A 7,006-nucleotide genomic window follows, 5' to 3' on the forward strand; every position below is an offset into this window, starting at 1 on the left:
CGGGAACGTGAGCACAAACTTGTGCGACCGCGCGCGATCACAGAGAGAGAGAGAGAGAGAGAGAGAGAGAGAGAGAGAGAGAGAGAGAGAGAGAGAGAGAGAGAGAGAGAGACAGACACACACACACACACACACACACTGCCTTCACAGAGGTGATCACTAACAAAAGTCACACCATTTGATCTGGTTTGAAATGTGTCTTTAGCCGCAGCAGCATTCATCAGACATATTCCTGACACCATTCATTCTCCTGTTGTTCATCACTGTCACCGGTAAGATAATGAGGAGGACTTGATGCCAAACATATTTTCAGAAAGTCAAACAGAAAACAGAGGAATTGCTCCAAGTCCAAGAAGTCACTGCCCGTGTCGTGCACAGAGCTTTTAGTGTAACTTTTGGTACTTAAATTAAATTAAAACGTAAATTGATATTTAATTTTATGCATGACACCTTTTAACATTTTATTATTATTATTATTATTATTATTATTATTATTATTATTATTATTATTATTATTATTATTATTATTATATATTATTATTATTAGTAGTAGTAGTAGTTGTTGTTGTTGTAGTATTTTGACTTTTCTAAAATTTGCTCCGTGCCGAGTGTCCTGAGCCTCTTGCTCTCCCCGCCCACTTTGTTAAACGTGCTTTAAAAAAAAAAAAGACAATAAAAGGAGAGAGGGCAAACTGCGGCTCCCCACCACAGTGACCCTCCCCGCTTTCTTTGTCCCACAAAGCCACAACAAGTTTGTAAAACATGCAAAGCTCCTCGAAATCTCCTGCACGCGACCTGGGCTCGCGCGTGGCGCCAGAGCAGGCAGGTGCAAGGAGCGCGAGGGCCTCTGCAACTCGGGGCTCGTGCTCCCCAGAGTGCACACTCACACAAAAAGGAGGCGAAGGACACATGAAAGTGGACTCTGTGTGAATTAACTGGTTCTATTCCAATGTCTAAAATTAACCAGAGCACAGATTTGAGTGGAAATGGGGATATTTATAGCACAGCAACGGACAGAAACACATTTGTCTCCTATGCGCACGAGCGCTGCTTTATGATTGCATAAAGTTTATGAAGTCAGAAGAAGGAAAACAAAGGACAGTGTTGATTAGATTGAATTCTAATCTATTAATCCTAAACTATTAGGATTAGAGAGTTCTATATATTGTTATTGTTTGGAATGTAAAAGAAAACAATCGAAGTTTTTCTTCCAAAAACATTAGACACACACAAACACACACACACACACACACACACACACACACACACACACACACACACACACACACACACACACACACACACACGCACACACACACACACACACACACACACATATATATATGAGAGAGAGAGAGAGAGACTGCAGTGAGTGTACTATATCAGCTGTGTTAAATCAAGATGATCATCTCAAATAATGTTCATTTATGCCGTAATAGAATTGATTTAACACTACTTGGAGTGGTCGCATATATGTACACTGCAGAATCAATATAACTCTTAAAATGATCGGTCGATTCACAGATTCTATTACTAATAATATATTACTAAATATCGTTGGCAGACGACAGAATTTAAATCTGAGAGATCAGTACATATTTGGGGCTCTGACAGTAATCACTTCATAAAGTTTAAAACCATACGACTAATTTATTATTATTATCATTATTAAAGTTGTAATTATTCGCCATTGCAAAAAAAAAAAAAAAAAAAATGCTCAATCACCTCTATCGATAAGTCTGATTCACTTCAGCGTATTATATTATATTTATCCACGAAAATGTGCAGGTGTTTTGCGAATCAATTTTTCTGCGTGTTCTGCGCGAGACTCCGCCGGCGTGTCTGCGCGCTTTTGGCGAGGCACGTCATTACGCGCGCACTGCGCTGGATGCCACGCGGGGCCCTTCTTCTTGTGATTATTACCAGGGGTAATATTTCATCGGCACCGCGCAATCTTTGTTCCCTGTGAAGATAATAAATGGCCTAATCGTTATCAGCAAACGGCTGGGGGTGTCAGCGGCGACCGAGGCTGGAAGCGGGGTCCAAAGTGCTGCTGAATAAATTGGTGTTCCTTATCTCTCACTCCCAGATTATCGCCGCCTTTTCAAACTTGCACAACAAATACATTCAGTGCATCTAATGCATCATTTGTGTAGGGGGGAGATCCCGCAGGTTGATAGAGACGGATAGGCGCAGGGAATGAGAAATATTTACACGTTTTACAGCCAGCATCTATTTGGGCCCCACAGAAGGAGTTTATTAGCCAAAGTGATTTTACATATCAATACACGTTATATTAAACATCGCCGTGACGTGATCTGTATCTGTCTGATTATTCGCAGCTCTATAGGAGGCCTATATGTGCTTTTAAAAATAGATCTTACACCGAATTCTTCTTCTGTGGCACAAAACCTATTTGTCATATTACTGAGATAATTTCTCACAGCATAAAACAGAAATATCAAGTTGAAAACGTTTGTTAAAACCTTTTTTAAAAAAACAAAAAAACAAAGGCATCGCCACTTAATCGTTGTGCTGTTAATTCCACAACAGTTTAAACCTCTTATGCATCTTATTCTTGATTTTGTTTGCCTGCATTTAAATAAACATTGACGAAATTTAACTGTGAATTATAATTGTCAAATACGTCAATTTTTTTCCTCAACTAAATGCGTCTTACCAAACCAAACGTCTTTAAGCGATTGAAAATTATTTCGTAATTAAAAAAAAAAATACAGGACAATCGTAGCAGAAAAAATGTCCACAACCTTGTTTCTGAGTGACACTTGCGCCCCCCCCCAAAAAAGAAAACATTTTCCAATACGCACACAAAGACACACTCCCCCCTTTTAATACCGCGGCATCTCCACCGGCCCCGGTGCTCTGATGGTCTCCAAGACAACCTAGATAACGGTGCAGCAGTTTTCCATATCGGCCCCAGAGTCTATTATAGCTCGGGATTAGCTCTCGTTCCGAAAAGGTCATACACAAAGTCACCAGTCCTGCTTTTTTTGTTTCCACCTCGTATGCCCCCGCGCGTAAAGGCGCATTCATAAACACACGTGCGCCTTGTGTTATTAGACTAATTGCATTATGAGATTCGGAGGGGAAAAAAACAACTATAAATGAGAAGTGAGCATCCAGAGGAGGGAGATTGACGTTTATCACTCAAGCGAAATGCACTGTTATGTAGCGACCCCTGGCGACGAGACGCTGGAGTAGCACATGAAGCCTCTGCACGAGCCAGTGAGATCTGGACAGCTGGATTGTTCCAGCAGCCGGGATTCCTGGTGGCTGCACGGGATGTTGGAGCAGCTCTGACAGGAAGTGTGTTCTCAAACTGGGCGGTGAGGGAGAGGGAGGAGCGACGTTTCCTGTTAGCCACATGTTTTTAGATGTCCCGTTTATTCTGCCATGCCACACTTTTGCTGCGCCCCCTTCACACCCAACTTCATAGTGTGTGTGTGTGTGTGTGTGTTTCAGAGGACACTGGTGGAACATACACTGTTGATCGCGTGCCCATTCCCGGATTGTGCCACAGGATGCAGATGTCACCACATGAAGTGAAGCCTCCTGCCCGTCAAAGCAGTCAGTGCCAGATTAATGGACTCAGCAATGAGAGTGTGTGTGTCAGGGGGGGGGAAGAAAAATCAAGAGAGAAAGAAAAGACTGTAGGTGGAGATGTGATGGAGAGATATGCGGACAGCAAGAGGAAAAATCTCTTTGTCTTTCTGCGGCAGAGTGGACAATCAAAGTTTCCTATCAGCTGTGGAGTAGGGGAAATTGGCTGCCCTGGGAAGGAGAGGGCTGCTCTCACAGCCAATGGGAAGTGCCCCTGTCACTCTAATCAGGTCTGATAGAGAAAGTAGGAAATGTGTGTGTGTGTGTGTGTCCACAGAGAGTGACTTTGTTTCACTCACTTTGATTCAAGATGACACAGTCAGTGCAGTAGTTAGACCTTCACATGAGGAGGGGCATGCATGAGGCAAGAGGGTGTAGGTTTCTTTTTTTTTTTGGCATCAAGAGCCATGACCATCAGCGCTTTGATGGAGCGCCATGTGGCAGAGATCAGCGGGTCTTAGTGAGGGCTGTGGACAGTTACTCACAAGGACGGCAAGGGAAGAGGATTACTGTCTTGTCGATACAAATCCACGCAGAGAGGGAGACTGACATCAATATGCACAAATGCACGCAGATAGAAGAGCAAAGTGGCTCCAAGCAGCTCAAGAGCTTCCCTCCATCCCAGAGAAGAATGCACCTCTCTGCAAGTCTCCGTTTGAAGTCCCATCTCCGTCTCCCTCACGCCGTCCACATCTTATCTGTCAGCCCTGCTCCTCCCAGTGTCCTGCAGCTGCACACTATGCCACAGTCGCTTCCATTGTGCTTCTCTTCCTCGCACCGAGCCACATCACACCTGCCACCTGCACAGGACGCGAGGCCGCACAGCTTTCATCCATCCCTCACCTCGTTCCTCAGAGCCTCTCATCCCCTTTTTTCCTCACCCTGTCATTCTGGAATGGCCGGCAGAGTGCCTGTATTGCAACAGGGATACAAAGCCCTGTGTTGTAAGGATGTGTTTAAAGTAGAGCCAGAGGGCATCATGCAGGTGAAATGTGTTTGACTGTCCATTTGCCAAACAGGTTTTCAGTATCATTTAAGCGGATTAAACACTTACAATCAAGCATCAGTGTACCATGGCCTACACAAAAATGTATGATGGCCATTCCAGGGTGGCAGCTGTAACCAGGTAAACACCAATGAAGATTTACACAGGGGTTAAAATTTAAAAGTGCTCCAATCATATTGAAAACTTCACCACATTATTTGTCTGAACATAAAGATTCCAAAAAGTTATAGTTTGGACTATGTGTGACTGAATGTTCAGGAGTTATGAGGAAAAAACAGCGAAACTGGTGACAAAGGTCAATTTTAGCTTATACAGGGGTCAAAAATTAAAGTTGCTCCAATTTTGGTTAAAAACAACAACAAAAAAAAATTATTGGTTGAGCTACCAGGGATTTAAAAAGGAATAGTTTGCATCATGTGTCTGTCTTAGTTGTCACATTATGGGCTAACATGTCACATGTCATAGAATCCAATGGACATTGACCTTGATTGACCTTTACTTTGGAGACCAAATATTCAACAGTCAAACACAATTCCATTTATTAATCCTTATGGTTCAACCAATAATTTGCATCACTTTTTGACCAAAATTGGAGAAACTTCAACCTCTGTACAAACTGACCTTTGTCACCATTTTTGCTGTTTTTACCCCATAACTCCAGAACAGTCAGTCGTAAAGTCCAAAATATACCTTTATGTAATCATTATGATCAGTCAAATAATGTGGTATAGTTTAATATGATTGGATAATTTTAAAATTTTGACCTCTGTGTAATTCTTCATTGACCCCAACCTGCCAATCGCTAACCACCCTGGGATTGCCATCACACATTTGAGTAAGCTTTAGTACACTGAGGCTGGATTACGAGTGCCGTTTAGTCTCCTGAAGTGATACCGTTTAGGTCAAAATTGATGACTGGCTCATGGACTATGTGGGTTTGGAGTAAAGAATTAACTCTCATTTCTCCTTTTCGACGACAGACCTTTGGAGGTGGGAGCAGAGCAAATGTTTGTGGAGACGAGTACAGAGAGAAGTGTGGCCGCATCTAAAAGCACGCTGACAGTGAGGGCAGCAGCTCTGTCTGGGTGATTTATGAGAACGGGCTCTGAGGGGGTCTTCTGAGCAGGATATTGTTCCCCGACTGGTGACTTCTGACGCTCTCTCTCATTGTGCGTGCACGTGTGCTACTTTTAAGCAACAAAGATTAAGAGGCTGCAGGTGAGCCCTCAATGTAATCAATCACCGACACATCACACAGGCCCAGGTTTTGTGGGATCATCCAACACCATGGTTTGACCCCCCTTTTTTCAGCATATTCATTTTTCTGGCAGATCAAGAAAGAACATTGTATCATTACTATATTTCAGGAAAGGAAGATAATCAACGGTAACAGCTCAACCACACAGCCTGAGAAAGTTCAAGATCCTGCACAGGCCTCGTACACGTTGGCCACATCAGGATACAGTGCTGCACATGAATTCCGGTTTAAACAGTATTCTGCTCAGCTTAGGCCTTACAGATAAACCGCAACTCTGCTGCGACTGGTAATCACATCCTGGACTGGAACCGAAAACCCTCGCCTCCAGTCCACGGCGTGTCAGTACCATAGAGACAAAGCCCTCTGCGTGATAGGGGCACAGAGAATGTCATCTCTGAAGTTTGGCCACAGCCATGCTGAGAGATCAAGACTCTGTGACTCTCCAAACCTTTATTCAAGGAAATACATACGGGCCATTGTGTAGGCCTTTTATGCCTCAGTGCCAACATTGTCTTCGCTTTCCCTCATGGTGCATTTTCCTAATGATTATTGTACAAGACCTACAATACATCAACATCGTCATTGTGCAGTCAGCAGGGCCTGCTACATGAAGCAGGAAAAGGCCTGCAAGGATGACCTCATACGGAAAGTCATGACTTCATACTGACCTCGCCCATGTTTGTCCCGAATGCGGGTGGAGGCAGGTCAGCTGCTCTGCTTCGTGGTGAACAGAGGCCGATTGGTGTGGTCACACTGCTACAGAAACGCAACGAGCTGGAATTTTTCTCTGTAGTGGGGGCTGAAGTCTTTATTTTCAACCTTTTTAGATAACTTTTCATTTATGCATATAAATCATATTTATATTAGTTGATTTCTAAAATGACCGCAAACAGCAATGTCAGAAAAAAATAACAGCACAATTTGTGCATTTTGGCTCCCTCCTTTGATTAAGGAAGGTTACTACATTCCTAATTATAAATAAACCCACTGATTAAGACAAGGGATGGGAATTGAAATTGTATTGGTACTGATGCAACTATCAGTTTAGACCATTCAGATTCTTTATCGATTCCTGATCAATTTTGTGCAGAAAATGTAGATGGACAGGGTTTCAGCATCAA

The sequence above is a fragment of the Thalassophryne amazonica genome, chromosome 3 (genome assembly GCF_902500255.1).
Source record: "Thalassophryne amazonica chromosome 3, fThaAma1.1, whole genome shotgun sequence".
Lineage (NCBI taxonomy): Eukaryota > Metazoa > Chordata > Actinopteri > Batrachoidiformes > Batrachoididae > Thalassophryne > Thalassophryne amazonica.